The sequence below is a fragment of the Arachis hypogaea genome, chromosome 7 (assembly GCF_003086295.3).
Source record: "Arachis hypogaea cultivar Tifrunner chromosome 7, arahy.Tifrunner.gnm2.J5K5, whole genome shotgun sequence".
NCBI classification, from domain to species: domain Eukaryota; kingdom Viridiplantae; phylum Streptophyta; class Magnoliopsida; order Fabales; family Fabaceae; genus Arachis; species Arachis hypogaea.
The window spans coordinates 27,871,424-27,893,130 of record NC_092042.1 but is presented as its reverse complement, the minus strand read 5'-3'; the positions used below and the strand labels follow the sequence as shown (position 1 = coordinate 27,893,130).

Below are 21,707 nucleotides of genomic sequence, written 5' to 3'. Positions count from 1 at the left end.
TCTGAATGGAGCATCATAGGTATTTTCTATGATGGTCTCTCTGAACTATCCAAGATGTCTTTGGATAGCTCTTCTGGAGGATCTCTTCATCTGAAGAAGACGCCTACTGAAGCTCAAGAACTGATTGAAATGGTTGCAAATAACCAATTCATGTACACTTCTGAAAGAAATCCTGTGAACAATGGGACTAGTCAGAAGAAAGGAGTTCTTGAGATTGACACTCTGAATGCCATTTAGGCTCAGAATAAAATATTGACCCAACAAGTCAATATGATTTCTCAAAGTCTGTCTGGAATGCAAAATGCACCAAGCAGTACTAAGGAAGCTTCATCTGAGGAAGAAGCTTATGATCCTGAGAATCCTTCAATGGAAGAGGTGAATTACATGGGAAAATCCTATGGAAACACCTATAATCCTTCATGGAGGAATCATCCAAATCTTTCATGGAAGGATCAACAGAGACCTCAACAAGGTTTCAATAACAATAATGGTGGAAGAAACAGGTTTAGCAATATCAAGCCTTTTCCATCATCTTCTCAGCAACAGACAGAGAGTTCTAAGCAGAATAACTCTGACTTAGCAACCATGGTCTCTGATCTAATCAAAACCACTCAAAGTTTCATGACTGAAACTAGGTCCTCCATTAGAAACTTGGAAGGACAAGTGGGTCAGCTGAGCAAGAAAATTACTGAACTCCCTCCTAGTACTCTCCCAAGCAATACAGAAGAAAATCCAAAAGGAGAGTGCAAGGCCATCAACATGGCCGAATTTTGGGAGGAAGAAGAGGCAGTAAACGCCACTGAGGAAGGCCTCACTGGACGTCCACTGACCTCCAATGAGTTCCCCAATGAGGAACCATGGGAATCTGAGGCTCAAACTGAGACCATAGAGATTCCATTGGACTTACTTCTGCCATTCATGAGCTCTGATGAATATTCTTCCTTGTCACTGAGGAGTAAGTTGCTAAATACCTTGGAGCAATCATGAAGCTAAATGACAAGTTATTTGGAAATGAGACTTGGGAGGGTGAACCTCCTTTGCTCACCAAAGAACTGGATGACTTGTCTAAGCAGAAACTGCCTCAAAAGAGACAGGATCCTGGGAAGTTTTCAATACCTTGTACCATAGGCACCATGACCTTCAAGATGGCCTTGTGTGACTTAAGGGTCAAGTGTAAACCTCATGCCTCTCTCTGTAATGGAGAAGTTAGGAATCTATGAGGTCCAAGCTGCAAAAATCTCACTAGAGATGGCAGACAATTCAAGAAAACAAGCTCATGGACTTGTAGAGGATGTTCTGGTTAAAGTTGAAGACCATTACATCCCTACTGATTTCATAGTCCTAGAGACTGGGAAGTGCATGAATGAATCCATCATCCTTGGCAGACCCTTCCTAGCCACAGCAAGGGCTGTGATTGATGTTGATAGAGGAGAGTTGATCATTGAAGTGAATGAAGAATCCTTGGTGTTTAAGGCCCAAGGATATCCCTCTGTCATCATGGAGAGGAAGCATGAAGAGCTTCTCTCAAAACAGAGCCAAACAGAGCCCCCACAGTCAAACTCTAAGTTTGGTGTTGGGAGGCCACAACCAAACTCTAAGTTTGGTGTTGAACCCCCACATTCAAACTCTAAGTTTGGTGTTGGGAGGTTCCAACATGGCTCTGAGCATTTCTGAGGCTCCATGAGAGTCCTCTGTCAAGCTAATGACATTAAAGAAGCGCTTGTTGGGAGGCAACCCAATATTATATTTTATCTATTTTATTTTGTTATTTCTTTTTTTTTTTGTAGGTTGATGATCATGAGAAGTCACAAAATCAATGAAAAAAGCAAAAACAGAATGAAAAACAGGAAGAAAAACAGCACACCCTGGAGGACGCACCCACTGGCGTTTAAACGCCAGTGAGGTTAGCTGTTGGGCGTTTAACGCCCAGTCTGGCACCATTCTGGGCGTTTAACGCCAGAAAGGGGCACCAGACTGGCGTTAAACGCCAGAAAGGGGCGAGAAGCTGGCGTTAAACGCCAGAAATGGGCACCAGCCCGGCGTTTAACGCCAGAAATGGCTAAAAACGTGATTTTGTTTGCCATTTGGTGCAGGGATGACTTTTCCTTGACACCTCAGGATCTGTGGACCCCACAGGATCCCCACCTACCCTACCACTCTCTCTCTTCTTCACCCATCACCTCAACACCTCTTCCCCAAAAACCCTTCACCTATCAAATCCCATCTTTCTCTTCACCACTCACATCCATCCTTCATAAAACCCCACCTACCTCACCATTCAAATTCAAACCACTTTCCCTCCCAAACCCACCCTCAAATGGCCGAACCCTCCCCTCCCCCTCTCCTATATAAACCCTCTTTCACTCCTTCATTTTCACACACACCACTTCTCCCCTTCTTGGCCGAAAATTAAAGCCATTCCCTTTCCCCTCATTTCTTCTTCTTCTACTCTCTTCTTTCTTCTTTTGCTCGAGGACGAGCAAACATTTTAAGTTTGGTGTGGTAAAAGCATTGCTTTTTGTTTTTCCATAACCATTTATGGCATCCAAGGCCGGAGAAACCTCTAGAAAGAGGAAAGGGAAGGCAAAGGCTTCCACCTCCGAGTCATGGGAGATGGAGAGATTCATCTCAAGGGTGCATCAAGACCACTTCTATGAAGTTGTGGCCTTGAAGAAGGTGATCCCCGAGGTCCCTTTTTCACTCAAAAAGGGTGAATATCCGGAGATCCGACATGAGATCCGAAGAAGAGGTTGGGAAGTTCTTACCAACCCCATTCAACAAGTCAGAATCTTGATGGTTCAAGAGTTCTATGCCAATGCATGGATCACCAAGAACCATGACCAAAGTGTGAACCCGAATCCGAAGAATTATCTTACTATGGTTCGGGGGAAATACTTGGATTTTAGTCCGGAAAGTGTGAGAGTGGCGTTCAACTTGCCTATGATGCAAGGAGATGAACATCCTTACACTAGAAGGGTCAACTTTGATCAAAGGTTGGACCAAGTCCTCACGATCATATGTGAAGAGGGCGCCCAATGGAAGAGAGATTCAAGAGGAAAGCCGGTTCAATTGAGAAGGCATGACCTCAAACCCGTGGCTAGAGGATGGTTGGAGTTCATCCAACGCTCAATCATTCCCACTAGCAACCGGTCCGAAGTTACCATAGACCGGGCTATCATGATCCATAGCATCATGATTGGAGAAGAAATAGAAGTTCATGAGGTTATAGCCCAAGAACTCTATAAGGTGGCGGACAAGTCCTCTACCTTGGCAAGGTTAGCCTTTCCTCATCTCATTTGTCACCTCTGTTATTCAGTTGGAGTTGACATAGAGGGAGACATTCCCATTGATGAGGACAAGCCCATCACTAAGAAGAGGATGGAGCACACAAGGAAGAGACATTGAGGAGCTCAAGCACTCCATAGGATCTTCAAGAGAAAGAAAGAGCCGCCATCACTAAGGTGGACCCGTTCTTTGATTTCCTTGTTCTTTATTCTTCTGTTTTTCGAATTCTAGTGCTTATGTTTATCCATGTTTGTGTCTTGTGATCATTAGTGTCTTAGTGTCTATGCCTTAAAGTTATGAATGTCCTATGAATCCATCACCTCTCTTAAATAAAAACGTGCTTAATTGAAAAGGAAAGAATTGCATGAATTTTGAATTTTATAACAGTTTAATTATTTTGATGTGGTGGCAATACTTTTGTTTTCTGAATGTATGCTTAAACAGTGCATATGTATCTTGAATTTGTGGTTCATGAATGTTGGCTCTTGAAAGAATGATGAAAAAGGAGACATGTTATTGAAGATCTGAAAAATCATTACAATAATTCTTGAAGCAAGAAAAAGCATTACTATTAAAAAAAAAATTCGAAAAAAAAAGAAAAGAAAACGAAAAAAAAAGAAAGAAAAGAAAGAAATAAAGTTGTGATCCAAGGCAATAAGAGTGTGCTTAAGAACCCTGGACACCTCTAGTTGGGGACTCTAGCAAAGCTGAGTCACAATCTGAAAAGGTTCACCCAATTATGTGTCTGTGGCATGTATGTATCCGGTGGTAATACTGGAAGACAGAGTGCTTTGGGCCACAGCCAAGACTCAATAAATAGCTATGTTCAAGAATCATCATACTCTACTAGGAGAATCAATAACACTATCTGGATTCTAAGTTCCTAAAGAAGCCAATCATTCTGAATTTCAAAGGATAGAGTGAGATGCCAAAACTATTCAGAGGCAAAAAGCTAAAAGCCCCGCTCATCTAATTAATACTGATCTTCACAGATGTTTTTGGGATTCATTGCATGTTCTCTTCTTTTTAATCTTATTTGATTTTCAGTTGCTTGAGGACAAGCAACAATTTAAGTTTGGTGTTGTGATGAGCGGATAATTTGTACACTTTTTGGCATTGTTTTTAGTATGATATAGTTAGTTTTTAGTATATTTTTATTGGTTTTTAGTTAAAATTCACTTTTCTGGACTTTACTATGAGTTTGTGTGTTTTTCTATGATTTCAGGTATTTTCTGGCTGAAATTGAGGGACCTGAGCAAAAATCTGATTCAGAGACTGAAAAGGACTGCAGATGCTGTTGGATTCTGACCTCCCTGTACTCGAAGTGGATTTTCTGGAGCTACAGAAGCCCAATTGGCGCGCTCTCAACGGCGTTGGAAAGTAGACATCCTGGGTTTTCCAGAAATATATGATAGTCCATACTTTGCCCAAGATTTGATGGCCCAAACCGGCGTTCAAAGTCACCCTCAGGAATTCCAGCGTTAAACGCCGGAACTGGCATCAAAATGGGAGTTAAACGCCCAAACTGGCATAAAAGCTGGCGTTTAACTCCAAGAGAAGTCTCTGCACGAAAATGCTTCATTGCTCAGCCCAAGCACACTCCAGTGGGCCCAGAAGTGGATTTTTATGTCATTTACTCATCTCTGTACACCCTAGGCTACTAGTTTTCTATATATAGGACCTTTTACTATTGTATTTTCATCTTTGGATTGTTTTTGATCCTTTGATCATCTTTGGACATCTAGTTCTTAGATCATGATAGAGACTTTGGTAGCTATCTCCATTTTTATGCTATCTTAGATCACTTTGGGAGGCTGGCCATTCGGCCATGCCTAGACCTTGTTCTTATGTATTTTCAACGGTGGAGCTTCTACACCATAGATTAAGGTGTGGAGCTCTGCTGTACCTTGAGTATTAATGCAATTACTATTGTTCTTCCATTCAATTCCGCTTGTTCTTGTTCTAAGATATCACTTGTTCTTCAACTTGATGAATGTGATGATCCGTGACACTCATCATCATTCTCACCCATGAACAAGGTGACTGACAACCACTTTTGTTCTACAAGCAACCAAGGCTCTAGTGAATATCTCTTGGATTCCTGATTGCACGATGCATGGTTGATCGCCTGACAACCGAGTGCTTGCCTGACAAACGAGCCAACCATTCCGTGAGATCAGAGTCTTCGTGGTATAGGCAAGAACTGATGGCAGCATTCAAGAGAATCCAGAAGGTCTAACATTGTCTGTGGTATTCTGAGTAGGATTCAATGATTGAATGACTGTGACGTGCTTCAAACTCCTAGCAGGCGGGGCGTTAGTGACAGACGCAAAAGAATCGATGGATTCTATTCCGGCCTGACCGAGAACCGACAGATGATTATCCATGCTGTGACAGAGCATAGGCAACGTAATCACTGAGAGGATGGGAGGTAGCCATTGACAACGGTGAAACCCTACATAAGCTTGCCATGGAAAGGAATAAGAAGGATTGGATGAAGACAGTAGGAAAGCAGAGAGACAGAAGGGAAGGCATCTTCATGCGCTTATCTGAAGTTCCTACCAATGAATTACATAAGTACCTCTATCTTTATCTTTATGTTTATTTCGTTCATCACCATATCCATTTGAGTTTGCCTGACTAAGATGTACAAGATGACCATAGCTTGCTTCATACTAACAATCTCCGTGGGATCGACCCTTACTCGCGTAAGGTTTATTACTTGGACGACCCAGTGCACTTGCTGGTTAGTTGTGCGAAGTTGTGTAATGCCATGGTATTGAACACCAAGTTTTTGGGGTTCATGTCCGGGGATTATGAGAGTTGTGAAAAGTATTGTTCACAATTTTGCGCACCATCTACCAAGAGATATATAACACTGAGAAGATCTCACTACCTCGCCCAATCAAACACAAAAGAGGTCGGACGAGTTGACGGTCCACCTCACACCAAAGAGGTCGGACGAGTTGAAGATCCACCTCACAACAAAGAGGTTGGACGAGTTGAAGGTCCACCTCACAACAAAGAAGTCGGACGAGTTAAAAGTCCACCTCACAACAAAGAGGTCGGATGAGTTGAAGGCCCACCTTAGACCGAAGAGGTCGGGCAAAGGTCCACCTCACACCAAAGAGGTTGGACAAAGGTCCACCTCACACCAAAGAGGTCGGACAAAGGTCCCCCTCAGACCAAAGAGGTCGGGCAAAGGTCCACCTCACACCAAAGAGGTTGGACAAAGGTCCACCTCACACCAAAGAGGTCGGACAAAGGTCCCCCTCACACCAAAGAGGTCGGACAAGTTGAAGGAAGAGGTCGGACGAATTTAACGTCCACCTCACAACAAAGAAGTCGGACGAGTTAAAAGTCCACCTCACAACAAAGAGGTCAGACGAGTTGAAGGTCCACCTCACACCAAAGAGGTCGGACGAGTTGAAGGCCCACCTCAGACCGAAGAGGTCGGACAAAGGTCCACCTCACATCAAAGAGGCCGGACAACTTGAAGGAAGAGGTCGGACGAGTTAAACGTCCACCTCACACCGAAGAAGTCGGACGAGCTGAACGTCCGTCTTACACCCCTGAGAGACATGTTCATATGATAAATGGAGGATTCGCAGGAGGAAGGATCTCTAAATCATCTTGCAAAAGACACCTCAAAGAGGTATCTTAAGGAAGGAAGAGAGGTTTGGAAAGGACAACGGAATGCGAACAAGCCTTCCGAGATTTCAAAAATTCTTGGGACAACCACCCATTCTCACCAGACCCTGGGAAAGTGAAGAACTCATATTATACCTCGCAGTGGGAAGTCGGGCAATAGCCTCAGCACTAGTCAGAAAAGACGAAAGTGGGCAACAACCCATCTACTTCATCAGCAAAGCTCTACAAGGGGCCGAACTAAACTATCAAAAGATAGAAAAAGTTTGCCTACTCCCTCGTACTCACCTCTCAACAGCTCCACCCATACTTTCAAGCTCACACTATCAGAGTTCAGACCAACCAGCCCATAAAAGGCATCCTACAGAAAACAAACTTAGCTGGAAGAATCCTACAGAGGACAGCTCGGATAATTCGGGGGACCCTGGACAAAACCAGAGAACATCTCGGACAATTCAGGGGACCCTAGACAAAAACAGAAAACAGCTCGGACAAATCGAGGAAAATGAAGTCCGATACATAGAATGCCCGAGCTGATGTACTTTCATAACCAGGCAGCACCAACAGCTCGAACAATTCGGGGAATATGAAGTCTGACACATACCTCGGGAGCAGAATGCCTGAGCTGATACATTTTCAAAACTAGCCAACCAAGGGGCAATAACAAAAGCTTCATCCAGGCTACATTACAAGACCACAACAAGTCGATCTCAAAGGCGGTATAAGGAATGTACTCAGGGTCAGCCACAGTAACACGCATTAAAACTATGAAATCCAGCTAATCAGACATGCTGTCCGGGATCTTAGTAGACATCTCAAAGACATAGGTCGACTATGGGATTACTACCAAACACCTGAAGCAAATTAGGAAACAACTCGGACAATAACAGCAAAACATCAAGTGACAGAGATGGTAGTAAAAGGGAAACCCCAGGACTCACACGAAAGTCTAGGGGCACCCTTTGGAGGCAACAACAGGGCAGGAACACAGAGAAAAAAAGTCGACAATCTATACCCGAACAGTCCGAACACCTCTCAAACAAAAGGCCAAAACAAAAGCTAGAACTTTTGTACAAAAAGAGTCAAGCAACGATGAAAAGAAATAGGAACAGCAACCAAACCCTAAGCAAAGCACACATTCTTCTCAAAGGCGAATGAAAAAAAAAAAGAAAAGTGACAACAAACGATCAAGGATGCAAACTTTTTACAGAAAGAACCAAAGTTCTTCAGAGCAAATACAAAATCAAAGCCTTACATCAAAGCATGCCAACTTCCCTATAGCCCCATCTGAAGAGCTCCCACAAGTCCTATGGGCATATCGGACAACCCCACACTCCACTACAAAGGAATCACCCTTCCGATTAGCTTACGGAATGGAGGCAATAATCCCAGTAGAGGTCGAAGAGGGATCGCCCAAAGTGATCCACTACAGTGAAGAGGCCAACTCCCAACTTCAAAAGGAAGAATTCGACCTATTTCCAGAAACCCGAGAAAGATCTCGGATCAAGGAAGAGGCGTTAAAGCGTCAAATGGCCTCAAGATATAATCAGAAGGTAATCTAGCAACAACGATCTCATCCTAATCCAAAATGACATCGGAACAGGTCGACCGGGAGAAGAGAAGTAAGCAGCCAAGGACCATACCAAGTTGTTCAGAAGAATTGGGAAAGGTTGCTATAAAGTGTCCAACCTCGAGGGGCAAGAGCTACCAAGGTCATGCCATGCCTGCAATCTAAAAAGGGCGCCAGGCCGAGATCCAAAAAGATTTCCCGACCTAAAAAGGTAAGCACTAAGATGTACACACTCTTATCTTCATTTTATTGTTTAAAAGATTGCAGATTCCCTAAAACGTTTCCTACCAAGATGCCCGACTACGGCAGGTCGGCAAGGTGAACACCAAATTCACCGCCCGATCATGACAAAGTCGGCAAAGATGAAAACCAAATTCATCGTCCGATTACAAAAGCGACAAGTCGGCAAGGTGAAAACCAACTTCGTCGCCCGACCACGATGAAAACCAAATTCATTGGTCGACAAAGTGAAAACAAAATTCACTGCTATACCAAGACGCATTAATCTGAAACGCAAATTCACTGCCGGATCACGACAAGGTCGGCAGGGTGAAAACCAAATTCACCACCCGATCACGATAAAAGTCGGCAAAGATGAAACCAGAATTCATCGCCCGATTTCGACAAGGTCGGCAAAAAAGTGAAAGCAGAGTTCATCGCCCGATTATAAAGCAACAGATCGGTAGAAAGTGAAAAATAATTTCACTGCACGATCACGATAAAGTCCGATAAAGGTGAAAACGCGATTCACCTAAAAGACGATCTAAAGATAGCAACCACTTTCTACAAATCGGCAAAGATGAACACAGAATAATGTAAGAAGTTATCGAAAGTGATCCAAAAAAGAACCTGACGAGGTCTTATGGATTGCTAAATAGTAACTTAAAGACTGGCTGACGTTAAGAAGTCGGACCAAGTCAACCCAAGTTATAAGTAAACCCTGGAAAGAGGTCTGGCCAACCCTATTAAAGAGGATTACTTTAACTTAGAAGGGCCCGACATGACAGAGACGGCCCAAAATGAAAAGTTATAAAAGTAATCCCTGAAAGAGGTCTGACAAAGATCCAAGAAAGAGGATTACAAAAATAACTTAGAAGAGACCGACATAACGAAGTCGGACTCCTACTACCAAAGAGTTATAAAAGTAATCCCTGAAAGAGACCTGACAAAGGTCCAAGAAAGAGGATTACGAAATAACTTAGAAGAGATCGACATAAAGAAGTTGGTCTCCTACAACGGACAAGTTATAAAAGTAATCCCTGAAAGAGACCTGACAAAGGTCCAAGAAAGAGGATTACAAAAATAACTTAGAAGGGCCCGACATGAAGAAGTCAGCCCGAGCCAACGAAAGCTACAGCTTGGACCGACAAGAAGAAGTCGGACCAACAAAAGCTACAGCTCAGTGATGCCAAGGCATCTTAGGCTAGTTTCACTAGCATTTTTCTGTTAGTTTTAGTTGTTTTATGCATTTTCTTGAGCTTAAAGTAACCAAGAATGGTTAAATGAATAACAAAGCAATGAACCATCCAAACAGTATGATTTTGATGCAAATTTCATGAGTTTTTAGTTATATTACTTGAATGCTATGAATGGAAGATTTCTCATGAAATTTTGCAAGACTTTGATGCAGTTGTTTGGATGATTTCAGGGAAGAAGAGGTTAGGCAAAGAAGCAACAAAATTAATAAAGGAAGCTTGAATATCACATGTGGAGTTTAAGTTCCAGTTTAAGCTTAAACTGGAACTTAAACTGCCAAGCCATATAATGCTGGGAAGTGGCGTTTAAGCTCCAGTTTAAGCTTAAACTGGAACTTAAACGCCAAAATCATGAAAGCTGAGAAATGCTGAAACTGGCGTTTAACCTCCAGTTTAACCTTAAACTGGAAGTTAAACGCCAGAATGAGAATTGCACCAGGGAGCATTTCCACGTTTAAGCTCCAGTTTAACCTTAAACTGGAGCTTAAACGTGTTCGACCCAATTTCTCACCAGGGAGCATTCTCACGTTTAAGCTCCAGTTTAACCTTAAACTGGAGCTTAAACGTGTTCGACTATTTTTCTCCTCCAGGGTTGCTTTCTCATTTCCACGTTTAAGCTTCAGTTTAACCTTAAACTGAAGCTTAAACGTGTTCGATTACTTGACCCTCCAGGGTTGCCTTCTTCCATTTCCACATTTAAGCTTCAGTTTAACCTTAAACTGAAGCTTAAACTGCAACTTAAACGCCACTTTTTGAAAGGGTTTCTGGGCCAAAGATATTGCAGTTTAAGTTAGCATTTGAGCACAAACATTGACTTAAACATACTCTGGTATGAAACCCAATTGAATATCATGGTTTATGGGATTGGGCCTGAAGAATTGATGAGTCTAGAATCATTACGTGATTATGACTAAGTTGGCTCAATGAATGTTACAGAATTGGATCAGCAGCCTCATCAGGATTATGGATCATAAACCCAAGGCAAAAGGAAATCAGGGAAAGGCCTCAAAGCCCAAAAAACACAACAGAAGCTCAATTTAGAAAGTGTATAAATAGGATAGAATTTAAGTTAGTTAGCACTTTTAGACTTGGGGACTTTGAGACTTGGGGACTTTTGGATCATTTTTTTCTAGTTTTCATACTTTGTGTAATTGAATTCAGAGCTATGACTCACTAAACCCCTTTCATTGGGTTAGGGAGCTCTATTGTAATTCAATGAATCAATAACAGTTTTTATCTTCTTCTTCAATCTTTTCTCTTGAATTTTGTTAGAAAGCTTCTCGATCTAATTCCATTGGTTAGTTGTCTTGGGAAAGAAACTATCCATAATTGGAATTCTTCGGAACCTTGGGAAAGGAATGGAGGATTCATGCTAGAGAAGCTTTCTCACAGTGAATTGGATTGGGGTTTGGATGGATATTGTGACATGTAATCCTACCAAATTGTGGTTCATGAAACTGTGTGGTATAATCAGTGATCGAGCATCATCTCTTCTTATGAACATTTAAACCAAGGGATTGGGAATTTGTTTGTTTTTAGAGAGAATTGGTGAGCCAAGGGATTGGGATCCAATCATATAAGATTGCCAAGCAAAATTCAATGAATGCATTGGTTGAGGAAGGAATAAAAATGTTTTGATTCGGAGATCTCAATATCTCCTGAAACCCAATGAATTCCCCATTTCTGATCTACCACTTTCTCTTTACATTCTGCAATTAAATTCATGCAATCACCCCGATCCCTTTTTAATTTCAGCAATTTAGCTTCTCGCTCTTTAATTCATGCAATTTAAGATTCCGCAATTCTCATCTAAATCTTGATTCCGCTCAACTAGAACACACTTCTAATCCGAATTGCTCACTCAACCAATCCTTGTGGGATTCGACCTCACTCTATTGTGAGTTTTTACTTGACGATAACCGGTGCACTTGCCGGAAGGAATTTTTGCCGATTGTGCAATTTCCTAAAATCGTAGCTATCAAGTTTATGGCGCCGTTGCCGGGGATTGGTTTTCGATTGACAATTCTCAAATTGGAAGTTAACTAGATTGAGCATTTTTCTTGTTTGTTTAATTCAGTTCAAGTTACTTGTTGAATTTTAATTTCTGCACTCTGTTACTTGCTTTCTTTCTTTATGCCTTTAAATTCAAGCAACTAACTCGCTGACTCACTAACTATTTGAATTAATTCCTCAACTGCTCTAACCATACTCTTCCATTAACCAAGAGTATTTCACTTGTTTGTTGCCTGTGCTGTGTTCTTGTATGACAGGTAGGAGAGGAGAGACATCAACTCCTCCATATACCGAACCAGAGAGGACCCTTCATAAACTTAGAAGGGAAGCAAGAGGGAAGAGAGTATCGAGAGAAGAAGAATCTGAAGGAGAATCTGAGGACAATTTTGAGGAAGCTCTAGATCTCAACATGGATAGAGAAGTTCACAACCATGAGAGAGCTGATGGAAACAATGCCATTCCCGAGAGGAGGGTTCTTGGTTCATACATAAACCCAACCTCTGGGAATTGTGGTAGCAGCATTCAGAAACCACCCATTCAGGCCAACAATTTTGAACTCAAACCACAGCTAATATCACTGGTGGAGGATCATTGTTCATTTGGTGGTAGTGCTAATGAAGATCCAAACCAACATCTCACAAAATTCTTGAGAATTTGCGACACTGTGAAGTCCAATGGAGTTCAGGAATATGCCTATAAACTGCTCTTGTTCCCATTTTCACTTAGGGACAAGGCAGCTAAGTGGCTGGAATCATTTCCAAGGGGGAGCCTAACAACCTGGGATGAGGTGGAAAGCAAGTTTCTGGCACGTTTCTACCCCCCACAAAAGGTCAATAGGCTTCGATCTGAGGTTCAGACTTTTAGACAACAAGATGGTGAAACTCTCTACGAGGCATGGGAGAGATTCAAGGATTTGACAAGGAAATGCCCACCAGACATGTTCCATGACTGGGTGCAACTGCATATTTTCTATGATGGACTTTCTTATGAATCAAGGAAGGCTGTAGACCATTCATCAGGAGGTTCATTGAACAGGAAAAAGACTGTGGAAGAAGCCATTGAAGTGATTGAGACAGTGGCTGAGAATGAGTACTACTATGCTTCAGAGAGACACAACACTAAGGGAGTCATGGAGCTGAACCATGTTGATACAATTTTAGCCCAAAACAAGGTGTTTGCCAAGCAACTAGCAGAGCTCACCAGGAATTTAAAAACAAATCAAGTGGCTGCAATACACACACAAGATCAAGAGGAAGTAAGCACTGAAGGAGGTGATTGGGAAGAGGCCAACTATGTGGGAAATCAACAAAGGCAACCATATGATCCACATTCCAACACTTACAACCCAGGCTGGAAAAACCACCCAAACTTTGGGTGGGGAAACCAGCAAACCCAACCACAAAACCACAAACCTTACAACCCCAACCAACATAACAATTCCACATACCAAAACTCCAACCAAAGATCATACCAAGCCACACAAAACACTTACTCCCAACCACCATATCATGGCCAAAATAATCAACCTGCCCAATCCAATCCGAACCAACAATTTCAAGATCAATTAAACAGGATAGAAGGAATGCTAGCAAACATGGGTCAGGACATAAGTGAGTTGAAAAGCTTTAGGGATGATGTGAGATCTACCTTAAGGAACCATGGTGAAAAACTCAAGAGGATGGAGTCTCGAGTAGGAGAGCTATCTCAACAGGCCCCCAAGTCAACTGCAGTGTTCCCTAGTGACACAGAAAAGAATCCTAAAGGGGAACAAAAGGGAGTGAGATGGGAAGAATACAAGGCCATCACCATATTGAAGGAAGTCTCAGAAGAAGAAGGAATCAGACCCTCAGAACAGGAGCCAGAAATCTTGAAGGAAGGTGTGGAAGAAGCTAAGCAGGAAAGCGAAACTGAGCAAGCCAAGGAACTGCAAAATAAAGGCATGCTGGAAACATACCAACCAAAAGCACCATTTCCTCAGAGGTTAGGAGGAGGTGAAAAAGGGAAAACATATTCAAGTTTTTTAGAGACATTTAAGTCTCTCCATATCAATATTCCCTTTCTTGAGATTCTCCAGCAGATGCCTACACATATCAAGTATTTGAAGGAATTGCTGAGCAAGAAAAGAGTTTTGAAGGGAGGACAAACTGTAATAATGAACAAAGAATGCAGTGCCCTCATCAAGAAGGACATAGTCTTTAAGAAAACAGACCCAGGAAGTTTTCATATCCCCTGCATCATAGGGGAAACAAAAATTGACAGAGGATTCTGTGATCTAGGAGCTAGCATAAATGTGATGCCTCTGACTCTTATGAAGAGGCTACAACTGAATGAGGTGAGATCCACTGATGTAATCATACAACTGGCTGACAAAACTCAGAAGCAAGCTGAAGGGGTAGTTGAGAATGTGCTGGTGAAAGTGGGAAATTATTTCTTCCCCACAGACTTTGTCATTTTGGACATGGAGGAAAGCTACCTACACCCTATCAGTCTGGGAAGGCCATTTCTAGCCACTGCTAGAGCGCTCATAGATATAGAACAAGGAGAGCTAATTTTGAGAATACATGATGAACAGCTCATTTTCCATGTTTTCAAACATGCATCTGAGCCTGAACCAGAACCTGAAAAGCCTAAGGATGATAGTAGCCATCTGTGTTTGGAGGAAAGCAATCCAGCAGCTGAAACTCTGAAACAGTCCTTGGAAGGCAAACAAGAATTGCAAGAGTTAAAGCCACAAGAATCAATAGAAACAGATCAGAAGGATCCTCCTGGCATAAGAGTCAATGAAGAAATCCTCAAGAGAGAGGGAAGAATTGTAAAGAAATTGCCAAGAGGGTGGAGAAACAAGAAAATTCCCACTGAAGGTTTCTCTCCAGGAGATAAAGTGATATCAAGTCATTATCTGCCAATCCCACCTGGCCTCAAAACCATTCCTTCCCAGCTCCCTCAAGTGTTCACAATCAGGAAAGTTCTTTCTATGGAACATTTGGAAATCATGAAGGAATCAAATGGGGACGTTTTCATAGTGAGAGGAGAGGACATCAAGCACTACAATCCACCCTAACAAGGGACAACCATCAAGCTAATGACGTTAAAGAAGCGCTTGTTGGGAGGCAACCCAACCTGAGGTAATACTCCTTTGCTGTTTCTTTTATTTGTTTCAATAAAAAGGTGAAGTAGTTTCTGTGCATTGCAAAGAATTAAGTTTGGTGTTTCACACCAAACAATGAATTCGTGGATCAATAATTCAAAGGGGAATGTGTGACTCTAAGTTTGGTGTTCCACCATACAGATCAACCGAACACAACAACCTTTGAATTATATGAAAGGAATAACCATTCTAAGCAATCACAGAAATGCTTAAAATCCTTAGCAGCAACTTCATTCCAAGGAGGATTCAAGGATTTAAAGAGCAGAGGAGTAAGTAGGAGACTAAGTTTGGTGTTCACACACCAACTTAAGACTCAGACACTTGCCCATACATAGTTGAGCTAACCACTCAAGTGCTTGAGAAGCAAGCAACTTCATCACTCTTTGCAGGAAAGGAAACAAGGATCTTAGAAAGAACATGAAGCAACAACTAGGAGAAGAAGGAGAAATCAAATTGTTTCCTGGCAACAAAGAGAAAACAAGAAATTTCACAAGGTGGTGTTGTTCCTTGACCATTCTTTAAAAGGCAAACAAAAGCATGCTTGTTCTGGTTTAAATTGTAATTGTTGAATCTTTCTGGAATGTGAAGTTTTTAGTATGAGTGTTGGTTTACTGCTTTGAATAAAGTGAATGCCTAGATGTTTGGATATAACTTCACCATCTTAAACAAATGCTTGCCATGCTTGTTCTGTTTCCAAAAATAAAAGAAAAGTTTGAACAAAAGTAACTTGGCTCAATTAGTGACAAATCAAGTAGAATTAAGTGGTGGTATGCATGCTTGATTGTTTAGTCAGATCACTGGAAATTGAGTATAGAATTATCATTTTTGTGTAGAAGTTTGAATACTGTCTATGGATCTTGATGAATAAATGTCTTTGGCCATGAAAAAGAAAGAAAAAGAAGAAGAAAAAGCCACTGAAAAAGGGCAACCAAAAAGCAAAAAAATTGAGAAAATAAGCTAGGCACCAATGGTTTGAACTTCTGAGACAAATGCCTGTGGTGTTTATGTATTAAGGATATGCTTGGATGAATAGGTTCTGAGGAGTGTTTCAACACTTGGTAACTTGGGTTAACTAACCCGGGATTATCAACCAAAAGTCCATTATCAAGAGCAACCTAAATACAAAACATTTAGTCACACAAAGAGGTGCTGGGCACCAATGTCTCAAGAAGAAATGTGAACTAAAATGCCTGTAGTGGATATGTGTAATGCACTGAGAAGAAAAAGAAAATGCCAAAGGCTTGTGCAACACATGACACTGAGCAAACAAGGAGCAAAGGAGCTCTAAGAAAAAGAAAAACAAAGAAGGGAAAAGTGCCAAGGACATAAGAATAACAAGAGGCCATAGCAGTGTTTGATGGATGCAATGAAAAAGTGATAATCTTACCTGATAAGAATGAAAAAGTGATGCTGCAACTTTCTGCATAAAACCCTTCTGATGAACTTCAAATGCTTGCTAATATAGCCAATGTAATTGCTTTCTGTTTCATACTTTCTTCTCAAATAACGCAGGACTTGCTTAGGGACAAGCAAGTATTAAGTTTGGTGTTGTGTGATGCCAAGGCATCTTAGGCTAGTTTCACTAGCATTTTTCTGTTAGTTTTAGTTGTTTTATGCATTTTCTTGAGCTTAAAGTAACCAAGAATGGTTAAATGAATAACAAAGCAATGAACCATCCAAACAGTATGATTTTGATGCAAATTTCATGGGTTTTTAGTTATATTACTTGAATTCTATGAATGGAAGATTTCTCATGAAATTTTGCAAGACTTTGATGCAGTTGTTTGGATGATTTCAGGGAAGAAGAGGTTAGGCAAAGAAGCAACAAAATCAATAAAGGAAGCTTGAATATCACATGTGGAGTTTAAGTTCCAGTTTAAGCTTAAACTGGAACTTAAACTGCCAAGCCATATAATGCTGGGAAGTGGCGTTTAAGCTCCAGTTTAAGCTTAAACTGGAACTTAAATGCCAAAATCATGAAAGCTGAGAAATGCTGAAACTGGCGTTTAACCTCCAGTTTAACCTTAAACTGGAAGTTAAACGCCAGAATGAGAATTGCACCAAGGAGCATTTCCACGTTTAAGCTCCAGTTTAACCTTAAACTGGAGCTTAAACGTGTTCGACCCAATTTCTCACCAGGGAGCATTCTCACGTTTAAGCTCCAGTTTAACCTTAAACTGGAGCTTAAACGTGTTCGACTATTTTTCTCCTCCAGGGTTGCTTTCTCATTTCCACGTTTAAGTTTCAGTTTAACCTTAAAATGAAGCTTAAACGTGTTCGACCAAATTCACACTCCAGGGTTGCTTTCTTCAATTCCACGTTTAAGCTCCAGTTTAAGCTTAAACTGGAGCTTAAACGTGTTCGACCATTCCACACTCCGTAGTTGCTTTCTTCCATTTCCACGTTTAAGCTTCAGTTTAACCTTAAACTGAAGCTTAAATGTTTTCGATTACTTGACCCTCCAGGGTTGCCTTCTTCCATTTCCACGTTTAAGCTTCAGTTTAACCTTAAACTAAAGCTTAAACTGCAACTTAAACGCCACTTTTTGAAAGGGTTTCTGGGCCAAAGATATTGCAGTTTAAGTTAGCATTTGAGCACAAACATTGACTTAAACATACTCTGGTATGAATCCCAATTGAATATCATGGTTTATGGGATTGGGCCTGAAGAATTGATGAGTCTGGAATCATTACTTGATTATCACTAAGTTGGCTCAATGAATGTTACAGAATTGGATCAGCAGCCTCATCAGGATTATGGATCATAAACTCAAGGCAAAAGGAAATCAGGGAAAGGCCTCAAAGCCCAAGAAACACAACAGAAGCTCAATTTAGAAAGTGTATAAATAGGATAGAATTTAAGTTAGTTAGCACTTTTAGACTTGGGGACTTTTGGATCATTTTTTTCTAGTTTTCATACTTTGTGTAATTGAATTCAGAGCTATGACTCACTAAACCCCTTTCATTGGGTTAGGGAGCTCTATTGTAATTCAATGAATCAATAACAGTTTTTATCTTCTTCTTCAATCTTTTCTCTTGAATTTTGTTAGAAAGCTTCTCGATCTAATTCCATTGGTTAGTTGTCTTGGGAAAGAAACTATCCATAATTGGAATCCTTCGGAACCTTGGGAAAGGAATGGAGGATTCATGCTAGAGAAGCTTTCTCACAGTGAATTGGATTTGGGTTTGGATGGATATTGTGACATGTAATCCTACCAAATTGTGGTTCATGAAACTGTGTGGTATAATCAGTGATCGAGCATCATCTCTTCTTATGAACATTTAAACCAAGGGATTGGGAATTTGTTTGTTTTTAGAGAGAATTGGTGAGCCAAGGGATTGGGATCCAATCATATAAGATTGCCAAGCAAAATTCAATGAATGCATTGGTTGAGGAAGGAATAAAAATGTTTTGATTCGGAGATCTCAATATCTCCTGAAACCCAATGAATTCCCCATTTCTGATCTACCACTTTCTCTTTACATTCTGCAATTAAATTCATGCAATCACCCCGATCCCTTTTTAATTTCAGCAATTTAGCTTCTCGCTCTTTAATTCATGCAATTTAAGATTCTGCAATTCTCATCTAAATCTTGATTCCGCTCAACTAGAACACACTTCTAATCCGAATTGCTCACTCAACCAATCCTTGTGGGATTCGACCTCACTCTATTGTGAGTTTTTACTTGACGATAACTGGTGCACTTGCCGGAAGGAATTTTTGCCGATTGTGCAATTTCGTAAAATCGTAGCTATCACTCAGACCGACAAGAAGAGGTCCAAGAAGAAGTCGGACCAATGAAGGCTACAGCTTGGACCGACAAGAAGAAGTCGGACCAACGAAAGCTACAGCTTAGACTGACAAGAAGAAGTCGGACCAATGAAAGCTACAGCTTGGACCGACAAGAAGAAGTCGGACCCAACGAAAGGTACAGCTTGGACCGACAAGAAGAAGTCAGACCAACGAAAGCTACAGCTTGGACCAACAAGAAGAAGTCGGACTAACAAAAAACGTGCGCTAAACGGACATAGCTCCGGCCAAAAAGCCATGGCTCCACGACAAGGCTATCAAAAATTGTTCAGAATGACTAAAAAGTGTTCTACGAGAACACTAAAAAGTCATCGGACAAGTTAGCCCCAAGGACCACCTCGACCAAGCAGAAAGTAGACAAAACCAAAAGTGATCAAAAGAGGTCGGACAACAAAGTACCGACACTCTACAAAGATCCACAAAGGGGACAAAGACATCTCGCAAACGGCCAAGGAAAGGTCAAAAGACAAAAGCCATAAGTGCTTCGCTGAAAAGTACGAAGTCTTGAAAAAAGAAACTACTTAAAAAGCGAAAAGCACGGCCTCAAAGACGGCGCTAAAAAAGTCATCCAAACAAACTATAAAAAGTTATCGGATTATGACTAAAAAGCCCGAGCAGTGAAAACAAACAAGTCGGAAAAAGGCTGAAAAGACCTCTCAACAAACTAAAAAGGGGCAACACCAAACTCGCACAAGGAGAAACTACTCAAGATCGACCAAAGTCAGGATGCTTGAGCACGACTTCCTCAAAGAGATCGAAACTCTGAAAGCACGATCTCAAAAAAGAACAAGCCAAAAATTTGGGAAACAACTTAAGGCTCAAATGTGCTTAGCCAAAAGGGATACAACCCCACTCAAGGAAGGCACAATCTCAAACAGGGCTACGTACGTTATCCGAGACTAAAAAGGGTTCTAAAAAGTCGTTGGACAAGTCACTAAAAGCCCGGATATTAACCCGCAAGGATAACTTCGCCAAAGCAGAGGGTTATCAACACAAAAGCAAGGCGTGATCCAAAGAAGTATACCACGTCGAAGGCAAGAAAGAAGTGCCAGACATCCCATCAATCACGTTTACCAAAGAAGATGCATCCGGAATTATCTCAGGACATGACGACCCCATGGTCATCATAATTATATTGGCAAATGCCAACATCCACCGTTCATTAATTGATCAAGGAATCTCTGCCGACATTCTATTCAAAACTGCCTTCGACAAGCTCGGCTTAGAAGAAAAAGAGCTAAAAGCATACCCGAACAGCCAGTTCAAACTTGGGGACACCCCAGTACAGCCACTAGGATACGTATCGTTACACACAACCTTTGGAAAGGGGAACCAATCCAGAACACTTAAGATAGACTATATCGTGGTCGACGTAAGCTCAGCCTACAATGCCTTAATAGGTCGAACGACGTTAAATTAACTCGGAGCAATAGTTTCTACTCCACATTTATGTATGAAATTCCCAACTACAGAAGGGATAGCTACAATAAAAGCAGATCAAAATATGGCGCGTTGCTGTTATAACGAAAGTCTAAATCTTCGAGGCAAAGGAGGAGAGTTCCACACAATCGAACTCGGCGGATCATAAGCTTCTTCTTCAGATGAAGCGTCCTTAGTACTGCCTGGTGCAGATTGCATTCTAGACAGACTTTGAGAAATCATATTGACTTGCTGAGACAATATTTTGTTCTGAGCCAGTATGGCATTCAGAGTATCAATCTCAAGAACTCCTTTCTTCTGATTCGTCCCATTGTTCACAGGATTCCTTTCAGAAGTGTACATGAATTGGTTATTTGCAACCATTTCAATGAGTTCTTGAGCTTCTGCAGGCGTCTTCTTCAGATGAAGAGATCCTCCAGTAGAGCTGTCCAATGACATCTTGGACAGTTCAGACAGACTATCATAGAAGATACCTATGATGCTCCATTCAGAAAGCATGTTAGAAGGACACTTTCTGATCAATTGTTTGTATCTTTCCCAAGCTTCATAGAGGGATTCACCTTCCTTTTGTCTGAAGGTTTGGACTTCCACTCTGAGCTTACTCAATTTTTGAGGTGGAAAGAACTTTGCCAAGAAGGCATTGACTAGCTTTTCCCAAGAGTTCAGGCTTTCTTTAGGTTGTGAATCCAACCATGTTCTAGCTCTGTCTCTTACAGCAAAAGGGAATAGCATAAGTCTGTAGACCTCAGGGTTAATCCCATTGGTCTTGACAGTGTCACAGATTTGCAAGAATTCAGCTAAAAACTGATGAGGATCATCCAATGGAAGTCCATGGAACTTGCAATTCTGTTGCATTAGAGAAACTAATTGAGGCTTAAGCTCAAAGTTGTTTGCTCCAATGGCAGGGATAGAGATGCTTCTCCCATAGAAGTTGGGAGTAGGTGCAGTAAAGTCACCCAGCACTTTCCTTGCATTGTTGGCATTGTTGTTGTTTTCGGCTGCCATGTCTTCTTCTAGTTTGAAGATTTCTATTAGGTCCTCTATAGAGAGTAGTGCTTTAGCTTCTCCTAGCTTTCGCTTTAAGGTCCTTTCAGGTTCAGGGTCAGCCTCAACAAGAATGCTTTTGCTTTGTTCCTGCTCATATGAAAGAAAAGAGAACAAGAAAATATGGAATCCTTTACGTCACAGTATAGAGATTCCTTGAGGTGTCAGAGGAAAAGAAAAATAGAAGGAAGAGGTAGAAGAATTCGAACTTATCAAGAAAGATAGAGTTCGAATTGTGCATTGAGGAGGAGTGTTAGTCCATTAAATGGAAGG

The 21,707-nt window shown here is 41.3% G+C and overlaps 2 non-coding genes across 2 annotated transcripts; one reads left to right on the top strand and one right to left on the bottom strand.

Annotated features, from left to right (window-relative positions):
- Window positions 1-12,826: 12,826 nt before the first annotated feature.
- LOC112704485 (small nucleolar RNA R71) lies at window positions 12,827-12,930 on the bottom strand. The gene has a single exon (XR_003155109.1). It is a non-coding gene; the product is annotated as a small nucleolar RNA R71 (small nucleolar RNA).
- Window positions 12,931-20,881: 7,951 nt separating this feature from the next.
- On the top strand, window positions 20,882-20,990 carry LOC112704741 (small nucleolar RNA R71). Its single transcript, XR_003155350.1, has one exon. It is a non-coding gene; the product is annotated as a small nucleolar RNA R71 (small nucleolar RNA).
- The last annotated feature ends 717 nt before the right edge of the window (window positions 20,991-21,707 follow it).